Source organism: Pan troglodytes, chromosome 2 (genome assembly GCF_028858775.2).
Source record: "Pan troglodytes isolate AG18354 chromosome 2, NHGRI_mPanTro3-v2.0_pri, whole genome shotgun sequence".
Lineage (NCBI taxonomy): Eukaryota > Metazoa > Chordata > Mammalia > Primates > Hominidae > Pan > Pan troglodytes.
The window spans coordinates 40,656,545-40,671,663 of record NC_086015.1 but is presented as its reverse complement, the minus strand read 5'-3'; positions in this window follow the sequence as shown (position 1 = coordinate 40,671,663).

The following is a 15,119-nucleotide window of genomic DNA, read 5'->3' as shown; positions in this document are numbered from 1 at the left end:
GGCCCTTCTCCCTCCTCCATCTGGAAAAGGGAAAACTTCAGACTTAACTAAAAATTTTCGTCTCTTTCCAAATCATATGTATGTTGGAAGCAGAACCTAAATGCAAGTCTATTTACAAAGCCATTAATATGTGATGGGTAGGATAGCAAGGTCCCATAGAGGAAGAAGACTTTTCTTAGTCCATCCGTGATACAGGAGTTCCAGAAGAATGTTCAAAGCACTTAATTATTTCAAACTTCAATCATCTTCTGTAATCCCCACACAGAATCCTCCTGGAGTGGAGAATTGGGAGAGGAGGTGGGCTTTAGCTTTCCCTCCTTTCGTCCCCCTTGTTACCAGCTTTCTTTTTCTCAGCCCTTAGAGGAGCTTTCCTCCTCAAGACTCCCAGTCTCTCTTGCCACACTCCTTTCAGTTCCTTCAGTTTTAAACTGTCTGCTTCCTCATCCTTCTTGCCAGCTTTCAATCATTCTGTTTAATTTCCATTTTTTGTTTTCTTAGTTGGAACTCTGGAAGGCTGAAGATCCATGAAGGTAGGGGAGGGGATTAAAAAAAGTAATTTGCTGATCTCTGGTCAGACATTTATAAGATAATCAGAGGTTTACACTGCCAATGGAGGCTTAGCAAAATTCTTGTATACCATTTTTACATTTATAGAGCCACTGATTCTTCTCAGTGTGATTTGAGTTGTTCTTTTTGGTTACTCAGCACATGCCCAGTCCTACCAATGAGTTGTTTTGGGCTTTTGTTGGGAATAGTATGTAAGTTTTTCTACTCACAAGCTGTTTCAATAACTGGGCAAACATCAGCTTTAGTGTTAATGTCTGTGGTTTTAATCCTCCTTGGAGTTGGGAACACCATTTTATTTACAAAAAAACTTTGGTTTTCAAAAGTTAATTCACATTTTGCATGGACCATTGGATGATACCATTCAAATGGTCAATATTTTTTTAATATGAGATGATAGTTGATATCAAACTACCATGATACTTAATTTCCCTTATAAATATTTAAATGAGTGATAGTTAACAAGTCTGATTTTAAAAAATATCAATACTTATATGCTGGATGTTGTATCTTTTGCACTATTTAAACTTCTGCAGAAAAATGTATGACCGGGTACGTTGTTTTTCAAATTTCTGTTAAGGTATATGTGAAAAATAAGTTTGAAGACCATCACCATATATACCTACAGCCGGATGGTATCTTAAAGACCCTTCAGTTAATAAAAGACCCTTGAAGACCCTAAAGTCCCAAGTCCAAATTTTGTCCTACATATGAGGCATCTGGTCTACTTTCTGGGCTTACTCCACAATGTCCCTTCCAACCTTTAGTTCCACTGTTAAGAAAGAGATATAAATAAAACTCCAATTATCTACATATTTGACCCATGATTTACTAACAGTAACAAAAAGGCAACATTTCTTATGGAACTTGGCAAGAATTTAGGGGAATGGCTTAATTTACCTAGGAAAGGAGACATTTTATCAATTTCTCCCATTTTTGATTAAATGAAACCGTCTCTATTTAGAGAATTCCCTAAAACTGAGAATGTTAAAGTTGGCCATATAAACCCTTGGGGCTTCTCAATGTCCGGGATAAATATGATTCTTCTTCCTGGTATATCAATTTCACTTGACGCAAAGCTTCTGTTTTTGTTTTAATGCTTCAATCTCTTTACTTTTATTTTGTTTAATAAGTAACTCGATTTTTTCATTATTTTTCAGCTTACCACAAATAATGCATGCCTATTTCAGAGAAATCAGGACATGAAATCAAAAGATCTTTCTTTTAAAATTAATTTTTATTTTAATAGGTTTTTTGGGAACAGGTGTTATTTGGTTACATGAATAAGTTATTTAGTGGTGATTTCTGAGATTTTGGTGCACCCATCACTCAAGCAGTGTATCCCATACCCAATATGTCATCTTTTATCCCTCACCTCCCTCCCCACCTTCCCTCCGAGTCCCCAAAGTCCATTGAATCATTCTTGTGCTTTTGCGTCCTCATAACTTAGCTCTCAATTATGAGTGGGAACATACAATGTTTGGTTTTCCATTCTTGAGATATTTCACTTAGAAGAATAGTTTCCAATTCCAACCATGTTGCTCTAAATGCCATTATTTCAATGTTTTTTTATGGCTGAATAGTATTCCATGGTATATATATACACCACGTTTTCTTTATCCACTCATTGATTGATGGGCATTTGGGCTGGTTCCATATTTTTGCAGTTGCAAATTGTGGTGCTATAAACATGCGTGTGCAAGTATCTTTTTTGTACAATGTTTTCTTTTCCTCTGGGTAGATACCTAGTAGTGGGATTGCTGGATCAAATGGTAGATCTGCTTTTAGTTCTTTAAGGATTGCCACACTGTTTTCCACAGTGGTTGTGCTAGTTTACATTACCATCAACAGTGTAAAAGTGTTCCCTTTTCACCACATCCATGCCAATATCTATTACTTTTTTATTATGGCCATTCTTGCAGGAGTGAGGTGGTATCACATTGCGGTTTTGATTTTCATTTCCCTGATAATGAGTGATGTGGAGCGTTTTTCCTTATGATTGTTGGCCATTTGCGTATCTTCTTTTGAAAACTGTCTATTCATGTCCTTATCTCACTCGTTAATGGGCTCATTTGGTTCTTTCTTGCTGATTTGTTTCAGTTCTTTGTAGATTCTGGATATTAGTCCTTTGTCAGATGTATAGATTGTGAAGATTTCTCCCACTCTGTGGTTGTCTGTTAACTCTGATGATTATTTATTTTGCTGTGCAGAAGCTTTTTAGTTTAATTAAGTCCCATCCACTTATCTTTGTTTTTGTTGTATTCGCTTTTGGGTTCTTGGTCATGAAATCTTTGCTGAAGGCAATATCTAGAAGGGTTTTTCCAATGTTATCTTCTAGAATTTTTATGGTTTCTGGTCTTAGATTTAAGTCGTTGATTCATCTTGAGTTGATTTTTTGTATAAGGTGAGAGATGACAGTCCAGTTTTATTCTTCTACATGTGGCTAGCTAATATATCCCAGCATCATTTGTTGAATAGGGTGTCATTTCCCCAGTTTATGTTTTTGTTTGCTTTGTCAAAGATCAGTTGGCTGTAAGTGTTTGGCTTTATTTCTGGGTTCTGTATTCTGTTCCATTCATTGATGTGTCTATTTTTATACCAGTACCATGCTGTTTTGGTGACTATGGACTTCTAGTATAGTTTGAAGTCAGGTAATGTGATACCTCCAGATTTGTTCTTTTTGCTTAGTCTTGCTTTGGCTGTGAGGGCTCTTTTTGGTTTCGTATGAATTTTAGAATTGTTTTTTTCTAGTTTTGTGAAAAATGATGGTATTTTGATGGGAATTGCATTGAATTTGTAGATTGCTTTTGGCAGGATGGTCATTTTCACAATATTAATTCTACCCATCCATGAGCATAAGATGTGTTTTCATTTGTTTGTGTCATCTATGATTTCTTTCAGCAGTGTTGTGTAGTTTTCCTTGTAGAGGCCTTTCACCTCTTTGGTTAGGTATATTCCTAAGTATTTCACTTTTTTTTGCAGCTATTATAAAAGGGGTTGGGGTTCTTGATTTGATTCTCATGTTGATTTCTTTTGGTGTATAGCAGAGCTTCTGATTTGTGTACATTAATTTTGTATCCTCAAACTTTGCTGAATTTATTTGCCAGTTCTAGGAGCTTTGTGGATGAGTCTTTAGGATTTTCTAGGTATACAATCATATCATCAGCAAACAGTGACCGTTTGTCTTCCTCTTTATCAATTGGGATGGACTTGATTTTTTTTAACTTGTCTGATTGCTCTGGCTAGGACTTCCAGTACTATGTTGAATAGAAGTGGTGAAAGTGGGCATCCTTGTCTTGTTCCAGTTCTCAGTGGAGATGCTTTCAACTTTTCCCTGTTCAGTGTAATGTTGGCTGTAGGTTTCTCATAGATGGGTTTTATTACCTTAAGTTATGACTCTTCTATGCCGATTTTGCTGAGGGTTTTAACCATAAAGGATGCTGGATTTTGTCAAATGCTTTTTCTTCATCTATTGGGATGATCACGTGATTTTTGTTTTTAATCCTGTTTATGTGGTGTATCACATTTATTGACTTGTGGATGTTAAACGATCCCTGCATCACTGGCATGAAACCCAGTTGATCATGATGGATTATTTTTTCAATATGCTCTTGGATTCAGTTAGGAAGTATTTTGTTGAGAATTTTTCATCTGTTTTTATCAGGGATATTGGTCTGTAGTTTTCTTTTTTGGTTATGTCCTTTCCTGGTTTGGGTATTAGGGTGATTCTGGTTTCACAGAATGATTTAGGGAGGATTCCCTCCTACTCCATCCTGTGGAATGGTGTCAATAGGATTGGTACCAATTCTTCTTTGAATGTCTGATAGAATTCAACTGTGAATCTGTCTGGCCCTAGACTCTTTTTTTTGAAAATTTTATTTTTTATTTAATTTTAATTAATTAATTAATGTTTTTGAGACAGAGTTTCACTCTTGTCATTCAGGCTGGAGTGCAATGGCACGATCTTGGCTCACTGCAACCTCCACTTCCAGGTTCAAGTGATTCTCCTGCCTCAGCCTCTGAGTAGCTGGTACAGGTGCCCACCACCATGCCCAACTAATTTTTGTACTTTTAGTAGAGATGGGTTGGCAATTTTTAAATTATCATTTCAATCTTGCTACTTGTTATTGATTTGTTCAGAGATTCTATATCTCCCTGGTTTAATCTAGGATGTTTGTATATTTCCAAGAATTTAACCATCTTCTCTGGATTTTCTAGTTTATGCACATAAAGGTGTTCATATTAGCCTCGAATAATCCTTTTTATTTTTGTGGTATCAGTAGTAACATCTCTCATTTTGTTTCTAATTGAGGTTATTTGGATCTTCTCTCTTCTTGGTTTTCTCACTAATGGTCTATCAATTTTATTTATCTTTTCAAAGAATCAGCTTTTTGTTTAATTTATCTTTTGTATTTTTTTGTTTCAGTTTCATTTAGTTCTGCTCTAATGTTTGTTATTTCTCTTCTTCCACTGAGTTTGGGTTTAGATTGTTCTTGTTTCTTCACTTCTGTGAGGTATGACCTTAGGTTGTCTATTTTTGCTCTTTCAGACTTTTTGATGTAGGCATTTAATGCAATGAACTTTCCTCTTAACACTGCTTTTGCTGTATCCCAGAGGTTTTGCTAAGTTGTGTCACTATTCTTGTTCAGTTCAAACAATTTTTAAATTTCCATCTTGATTTCATTGTTGACCCAATGATCATTCAGGAGCAGGTTATTTAATTTCTATGTATTGGCATAGTTTTGAGGGTTCCTTTTGGAGTTAATTTCCAATTTTATTCCACCATGATCTGTGAGAGTACTTGATATAATTTTGATTTTCTTAAATGTACTGAGATTTGTTTTGTGACTTCTAATACAGTCTATATTGGAGAATGTTTCATGTAGTCACCAATAGAATGTATATCCTGCAGTTGTTGGGTAGAATGTTCTGTAAATATCTATTAAGTCCATTTGTTCTAGGGTATAGTTTAAGTCCATTCTTTCTTTGTTGACTTTCTGTCTTGATGACCTGTTTAGTGCTGTCAGTAGAGTGTTGCAGTCCCCCACTATTATTGTGTTGCCAACTACCTCATTTCTTAGGTATAGTAGTAATTGTTTTATAAATTTGGGAGCTCCAGTGTTAGGTGCATACATATTTAGGAATGTAATATTTTCCTGTTGGACTAGTCCTTATATCAATATATAATGTCCCTCTTTGTCTTTATAAACTGCTGTTGCTTTAAAGTCTGTTGTGTGTGATATAAGAATAGCTACTCCTGTTTGCTTTGGTGCCTATTTGCATGAGATATCTTTTTCCACCCCTTTACCTTAAATTTATGTGAGTCCTTATGTGTTAGGTGAGTCTCCTGAAGACAGGAGAAACTGGTTGAATTCTTATCCATTCCGCCATACTGTATTTTTTAAGGTGGGGCATTTAGGCCATTAACATTCAACGTTAGTATTGAGATGTGAGGTACTGTTCTTTTCATGTGCTATTTGTTACCTGAATACCTTGGCTTTTTTTTTTTTTTATTGTGTTATTGTTATATAGGTCCTGTGAGATTTATGCTTTAAGGAGGTTCTATTTTGGTGTATTTTGAGGAGTTGTTTCAAGATTTAGAGCTTCTTTTAGTAGTTCTCATAGTGCTGGCTTGGTAGTGACAAATTCTCTCAGCATTTGTTTGTCTGGAAAAGACTGTATCTTCCCTTCATTTATGGAGCTTAGTTTCGCTGGATACAAAATTCTTGGCTGATAATCGTTTTGTTTAAGGAAGCTAAAAATAGGACCCTAAACCTTTCTAGCTGTAGGGTTTCGACTGAGAAATCTTCTGTTTCTCTGATTTTCCTTTATAGGTTACCTTTATAGGTTTTCCTTTATAGGTTACCTGATGCTTTTGCCTCACAGCTCTTAAGATTCTTTTCTTCATTTTGACTTTAGATAACCTGATGACTATGTGCCTAGGCAATGATCTTTTTGCAGTGAATTTCCCAGGCATTCTTTGAGATTCTTGTATTTGGATGTCTAGATCTCTAGCGAGGCCAGGGAAATTCTCTTCAATTACTCCCTCAAATATGTTTTCCAGACTTTTGGATTTCTCTTCTTCCCTGGGAACACCAATTATTCTTAGGTAGGATGCTTAACATAGTCCTAAAATTCTTGGAGCCTTTGTTCATTTTTTAAAATTCTTTTTTCCTTGTCTTTGATGAATTGGGCTAATTCAAAAGCCTCGTCTTCCAGCTCTGAAGTTCTTTCTTCTGCTTGTTCGCTTCTATTGCTGAATCTTTCCAGTGCATTTTGCATTTGTTTAAGCATGTCTTTTACTTCCAGAAGTTGTGATTGTTTTTTATTTATGGTATTTCACTGAAGAATTTTCCTTTCATACCCTATATGATGCTTTTGATTTCTTTAAGTTGGAGTTAACTCTCTGGTGCCTTCTCGATTAGCTTAATAATTGACCTTCTAAATTTGTTTTCTGGCAATTCAGAAATTTCATCTTGGTTTGGATCCATTGCTGGTGAACTGGTGTGATCTTTTGGGGGTGTTGAAGCACCTTGTTTTGTCATATTACCAGTATTGTTTTCCTGGTTCCTTCTCATTTAGGTCGGCTATGTCAGAGGGAGGTTATGGGACTCAAGGGCTGCTGTTCAGATTCTTTAGTCCCACAGGGTGCTCCCTTGATGTGGTGTTCTCCTCCTTCCCCTAGGAATGGAGCTTCTTGAGAGCTGAATTGCAGTGATTGTTTTTGCTCTTCTGGGTCTAGCCATCCAATGGAGCTACTGGTCTCTGGGCTGGTACTGGAGAGTGTCTGCAAAGAGTCCTGTGATGTGAGCTGTCTTCAGGTCTTGCAGCAGTGGATACCAGCATCTACTCTGGTGGAGGTAGCAGGGGAGTGAAGTGGATGGACTCTGTGAGGGTCCTTGGTTGTATTTTTGTTTAGTGTGCTGGTTTTGTATTGGTTGGCTTCCAGCCAGGAAGTGGCACTTTCAAGAGTGCAGCACCTGTGCTACTATAGGAAGGAAGTAAACTTGCCCTAGGGTCACCTGGTTAAGTATTCAAGTTTCTCAGGTGGTGGGCAGGGCCATAGAGCTCCCAAGAGATTATGTCCTTTGTCTTCAGCTACCAGGGCAGCTAGAGAAAGACCACCAGGTGGGGGCAGGGATAGTTGTGTCTGAGCTCAGTTTCTCCTTGGGCAGGGCTTGCTGCAGCTGCTGTGAGGGATGGGGGTGTGGTTCCCAGTCCAGTGGAGTTATGTTCTCACAGGATTTATGGCTGCCTCTGCTGAGTCACACAGGTCACCAGGGAAGTTGGAGAAAGCTGGTAGTCACAGGCCTTGCTGTGCTTCCATGTGTCCTGCAGTCCTAAAGGCTAGTCTCACTCCCACCATGTCCCCACAACAGCACTGAGTCTAGTAGGGCAGCCAGTAACCAGGGCTGAGAACTTCCCGCAGGCCACCAGCCTCCCCACTGAGAAAGCAAGCCAACTCACCATTTTTCAATGTCTCAAGGAATCTGCAGTGGTGATACAGTTCCTTCAAAGGGTTATGGGTTCTCTCAGTTTTCCTGGTATGTTGGTGTCATTCTTAGAGCAAAAGTTCACTATGTGAGTCTCCGCACACTGCTTTGTCTGTCCAAGTGGGATCTGCAAGCTAGTTCTTCCTCCTATCTGCCATCTTCCAATAGATCTCCAAAGCTTCCTAAATACTAAATTAAGCCTAGACATATTGTAAAATAGGATGCAAGGTGTATAATAAAAATCAAAAGATATTATACAAGATTTCTAGGACATTTTGAAATCATAGTAAGATCTAGAAGCCATGCCTCCAAGACCCTTGAGTGTATGAGTTTATTCTTTGCTATTAGAAGGTCTTCAGTGAAAATTAAGAAACCTCTTCAAAGAGCTTCACCTGTTTAAGGTGGTCCTTGCTGCTGTGAGGAAAGAAAGAATCCCAGACATCATCAATGCCTACATTTTATATTGCACAGATGTTGCCCTTGTCATTTGATCATGTCACTGGCCCTTTTCCTGAAGACTTTCTGGATATGGTGTTTGAGAGGAGGTTGCAGAGTTTGCAGAAGTTCTGGAGGGTTTTTTCTCCCCTGGCTGACATTCAAAGAGAATTTTTTTTTTTTTTTTGCTTGGGTTACAAGAAGGTTGATATCTCATTAACAGTGATGACAGATTGCAGGGGCTCTAAGACAGCCTCATGCCAACTTTGAAACAACCAATATGTTTATGAAATCATTTAATCCATAATTACGGCATGTAATGAAAGGGACTGGTAGCTTGGCGTTGGCATTTACAAGGTGGTCACCATGATATGTTTCTATGAATTACAGATTCAGCATTGTGTGTAGTTTATGAGCAATGAGAGAAAATGATCCATCTGGTCAGTTTCTGAAACTTGTTGAGGCAAGAGTAATGTCTTTAATCAATCCAAAAATAAAAATTATACTATTGAGTTATTTTGCTGTTCTGCAAAATATATTAGTTAGTGTCATATTCCTCTGTTCCTTAGCATTTCCTCAGGGATTTGGGAAACAGAGGGGGCAACACTCTTCAGTTTTGCTGATTATAAATTTGTTAATTTGCAAAGATGTGACAGATGTGGTACAATTATTTTTCTGTTGCAATTCAGAGACAACAGAGCCAGGGCTTTGAGTGTACTGCTTGCACTGACTTTGAAAAATTACTTGAGTTACCTTTTATTGGTTAAGTCTAGAGCCACAATTTGGCCCTAAATAAGACTGCAGACAGAGCGTCTGTGAGATTTCTATGACCTCTAGGTTTTTCTATCACTTTTCATAGTAGAATGCAACCCCTCTCTGAACTCTTGCTGCATTGATCTCTGTTTCAGTGGGTCATTAACTGTGCTCACAAGCTATTTATTCCTTTATGAGCACCTTAGAAAGCCCTCATGTGTCAGCCTTTATAATCACAGGTATGTGTTATGTTTGGGTTTACAAGTCAATATATATTTAACAAATTCATGTTTACCATGTCCTTTGGTGTTTTTATTTGGAAGGCGATGATAATAGTATTAATACTTATGGTGGTCATGAGGATTAAATGGTCAGCAAGTGTGAAGCACCAGCACATTGATGCTTAGTCACTGTCAGCTTGAGTGCCTTCTTTCCATCACTGTACATATCCGGCAGGTCCTCTCAGGGCAGGGAAGGGGTCCTGCATGTAACTGAGACTCCCTTGGTTTTTATGGGTGTGGGGTGATGCCTGGACTTAATCAAACCAAGACTGTGAACTTGTACATTGAGCATCAACAGAACCAGACAAGTATTAGCTGACTATCATTGTTGTATGGGTTACATACACATTTTCTATTAATATTTCATATTCTTTAAAAATCCACATTTTGAGGAAGAAAGTTATAATTTTGTCTGTTGAATTTCAGCTACTCTTATGGCCCTCAGGTACACTGCTCTGCATTTTATCTATATGATTCTGCTAGATTTTAGTATTAGAGCTAAGATGTGTATATTAAAGATGCTGTCTGTGGGTAGCCAGAATTCATAGGGGTGGTAGGCTTGGCACTGGAAACCAAATCTGTTTCTTCTACACCTGCCTCACCATTCTCTAATTGTCTATTTGGGGGATGTTTGAGTGATTTGGGCTGGATCACATGTGGCCAGGCGATCTGCAGATAACGCATTTTTTTTTTTTTTTTGAAACAGGGTATCTCTCTGTCACCCAGGCTGGAGTGCAGTGACGCTATTATAGTTCACTGCAGCTTCAACCTCCCAGGCTCAGTCAATCCTCCCACCTCAGCTTCCCAAGTAGCTGGGACTATAGTCGTGCAACACCATGCCTGGCTAATTTTTTAAGTTTTTGTAGAGATGAGGTCTTCTATGTTGCCCAGGCTGGTCTTGAACTCCTGAGTTCAAGTGATCCTCCAACCTCAACCTCCCAAAGTGTTGGGATTACAGGCATGAGCCACCATGCCTGGCTTGGAGATAACACTTAATAAACCTTAGTATGACCTCAGTATTCATGAATACTTTTCATTCCAGTGTAAGATAATGTCTAATAGTCATGACCTAGTTCTGGAGTTTATAAAAATATTAGGTCAATTGATATTTTTAGAAAGAGCCACTTCCTCTGTTATTCTTAGAGAAATAACTATGATGTCAGCACAGATAGTATGATAAATATGTTCATTGTAGCTCTGTTTATAATAACAACAACAAAGATTGTAGTTATGCATAATTGTTATTGAGATATCAACCTCTTTGGAACCTATGCAAGAAAAATTATTCCACTTCTCCTTGTCAGTCTAGAAGAAAATCCTGTGAAGCCACATCAGCCCTGCAAACTTCTGGCAGGCACAACATCTGGAATACCTCATGAAAATGGTCAGTGGAAGGGGCAGAGGAGAAAGGGCTGCATCTATAGAGTATGAAAGTTACTCCTGGCACAATAGTAACCCCCTTTAATGATAGAAAACAACCATAGAGGCATGTCTGTCTGACGTTCTCAGTAATAACTGCAAGAATAAATGTCTACACCTAGGTGTTGAGGAGGTAATGTGAGGGTGGTCTAGAGTCAAGCTGATATTTTCCACCTGAATTTAAAGATTTCCTAGAGGTCTTAGATTTTATCTTTAAATATTAATATACATTCTGTATTTTACTCCACAATAATCCGTCCTTTATTCTAATATATAAGAAATTTGAAGTTACTGCTTTTAAGTGAATTTGATGCCCCAAGAAACTCTGCTGTTTATTTTGGGCTTTAAGGAGCCTATTACCTTAAAGTTTAATACCTGAAGTTGGGTGCAATCTCTCTTTTCTTAGACATACTCTCTGTCACTTTATCTTAGAAATAGGTGCTCTGATGATTCCTGAGGAAATGGTAGCTCCTGATGAGGAGGTAATGCCAGATATGCAGCTTCCTTGGAGGTGAAGGGGAGCCCCCAAGAGTAGATGAAGAGATGAAGAGGGAGGATGGGGGTTGCTCTCAGGAGCACAGAGGCAACATGTCATACACACAGTGGCCTGGGTCCTGTTGAGGTCCAGCCTACTCAGCTCTGCCATAGCAAGAACATGGCCACTCTCACTGAAGCCAGGCATGGACCTTGGAAGAGAATCTGATTCTGGGAAATGAGGTGGGTGCAGCACAGATAATATGTAAGGATCAGTTCACCATTCTGGCTGTAATAACAGATGGAATGAGGAGAAACAGGACTTCTGTAATAACATATGGAAAGAGCAGAAACAGGACATAGTCCAGGTATGTAGGGCTGTCTTGAAGGCAGTAAGAAAGCAGGGCTCAGTCTGTGTGTCACTTGGGACCAGAGAAGAATTTCTCTCTTGGTTCTGGATACCTCAATGGAATAGAAAAACCGAAGCACTCAGGAGACCCTTACATAGGGGACCAGATGGGCAGGCTGGCCTTTGCTGGAGGATGGTATACCATCCATTTTTTGTGTAAAATCAGGGTTTCCTACTTTAAAATGAAGATCTGGAAAAGATGATTTCCCAACTCCATTGGCTGTTGACAGCCTCTGGATTTGTCTGATGTTAGGAAAAGTAATCAGGATGGCATTAGGACTGAGATCAGGAACTGATGCTGTGTGCAAGGACTAATGAGGGCCAACAGAAAGGGGAAGAGGAGAAAACCAATATTAAAAGCATGAGCACAATCTTATAGGCAAAGGAGTTTGAGAGTAATCACTAGCCAAGAAGTAATAAAAAGATTACTCAGAAGTGACATTTGTGGCTGTCTGTGTTGTCAAAAATATGTGAGAGTTGGCAGAGCTTTTAGCATACTTTCAGCTTGGGCAACATTTGGTTAAGACTAAAACTGTTCGGGCATAGATTTACTGTGAATGAGTCACACACAAATGAATGAGTTTGAAAAGGGGTTTAGGATTTTTCAGATGTTGATAGTTCATAGAATGGCTTGATCTTTCAAGGAGGTAGATAATTCTTCACTTTTTTTTTAATAAGAAGAAAAATGTGGGTTCCTTTTTAAGTTCCCATCCCTTATTGCTATAATTTTTAACATAAAACATATTTAGACAACTAATGATGAGAAAAAATGAGATGCATGAGGTAGGTAGTCAGAGTCTTAGGAATTTATGATTTCGTGAAATTCCTTTGAAGTCACATAATTGCATTTCTCAATATTACATAAGAAAACTGGCTATGCAAAAAGATGCGAGAATTCTGAAGTTTTTTAGATGTAAGATAAACATTCAAATACTGTATATGACACTATGTAAAATAGTATATTTTGTTTCTAAGTATTATGTAAAAGATTCATTTAACTAAAAATGGGATTTTTTTGAGACAAGCATGAAAAAAAATTGTACATAAGTTCCTTGATGCTAATTGTGAATGTCTAACTGAACAATTTTCTGTGTTTTCACATTTCATTCTTTAGAAATCTAGCATCTGATTCCAGGATAAACACTGTAACCTTTATTGAGCAGAAATATTTGATGGTCCTGAAACAGCTTTCATTCTCCTCTGCAAGAGACGTCTGCTGGAGGTACAGACTTTCCAGCTCACCTCTCTCAGGGCTGGCTTAAATTTGGAGAGTACGAACCATATTCCCTAAAGAAAGGTTCAAATTATATAGTTTCCTCTTTTTGCTTTCTGTAGGAAGCCAGTAAATTGCTTGTTCTACTCTGATGTTGTGGGGAGAGGCATCATCATCGTCATTATTGTGATCATAACATCAACCTTCATAATTTTAAAAACTGGACAGATTTGTTTACTCATATGTTTATATATTGATGTAGTCTTGTGATATATGTTGACTGGTCACAGAATCAGCTTTAAGTAGTTGCTGACATCATAGGGATGATGAAAGTGTCAGGCAATTCTGCAAGCACACCAAGAGAAATATGATTGGCGCAAGGCAGAAGTCTTGAGCCAGCTCAAATGCTTTCTAAACATAAGCGGATAAATACACGCAAACAAACAAGAGTCATAGTAGCAGGAGATGTACAAAAACAAAACAAAACAAAACAAAAAACAACCCAGGGTTCTAACAGATATAGGAAAGGTGACAGTTTCATAATATTATGTGGGGGAAACCAACTCTTAAAGTTTGTGCTAAGTAGCTGATTAATGTCACATTTAAAAAACCCAAAGAATAATTCTGCCTGAGATTGTTGCTGATATTTTCATTGTGTCAATATTTTGCTATTTCCATGCTCAAAAGAAAGCCATCTTTTAATAAACCAAAGCTACTTCCCACACTTCAATTTCAATTTGACTTGCTCTCCTATAAATAAGATGTGACCTGAGTACTGTACCAGGAGTGAGTTTTAGCTAGAATTGAGCTTTAACACAGTCATTTGCTGCATAGCTTTTCACAAGGTAATCTTTCTGAGCCTCAGATTCTTCCTGTATACAATTACTGTTTGGTTTATAGGGTTGATTACATGGATCAAATGGGATACAAAATGTAAAGCATTTGGAAATCTCAAACAGTATTCACACATGAGTATTCACACATAATTATTTGTCTATTCTGGTAGATAGATATTTTTAACATTCCTTATTATTCCACTTAAAAATTTTCTTGAATATTCTCCAGATTAATTTGAAATTATTTGGTTAATTTTTCCAAAATATTTGTTTCTACATTAGAGTATATTAAATTTGTATGTTAATTTGGGAAGGATTGACATCTTGACCACAGTAAGTGTTTTAATTTAGTAACATGACATATTGATCACTTTTATATCTAATGATACAATTTTTCTGCTTATTTATTTTATACGTGAAATTGATAATCTTTGTTTTTAAACTGGAAATTTAATTCATTTACATTTACTATATGTATGAATGTATCTGAGTTTAAATGTGCTATCATATTTTGTATTTTTTATTTGTTATAATCATTGTCCTATCCCCTATTTTTTCTTTAAGTATATTTAAAATTCCATTTTCTCTTACTTAAAAGTTATAGAGTATTTCTGTTCTTTTGGTGGTCACTCTAAAAATCATTACTTTATCAAATTCTAAACAATACTGTTAGCTTATTCCAGAAAAAACAAGAACCTGAGAAAACTTTAACTCTGCTTACCTGACTGATAGTGTTACAAGAAATATTGAACACTTCTCATCCCTCATTGCACATTTTCTTAATCCTCTCACCTCTTACTTGTGGGAACCAGCTCAGCACTCATGCACTCATAGTCTGAATGCATGAGTGTGAGGAGGCTAATGACCATTTAGGGACAGAAGCTACTGAATTATTACTCCTGTTTTCTGCCCTTCACTTGCACAATTCTGTGGTGCATTCATTTTACTTCGCTTCTCGGAAAGCCTGGTGAGATTGAGATACAGGTTTTCACAGAAGAAACCTGGTCAAGAATAATCCATCTTTTGGCTTTCTCTCCTTTCCTGTTTTGCTCTCCCTAGTCTCCTACTCTCCTCCCCTGAAATTAAATTGCATGCAAGCCTGTGTTTCAGGCTTTACTTTCCAGGGGGCGTTATAGGCTAAAACACTGTGTTTTAGATGTATGTCTTAACTTCATGTATTGACCTTTGTTCTTCATTTCTTTTGCACATCTAGGACTGACCTGGGGAATTTTGACATTCACA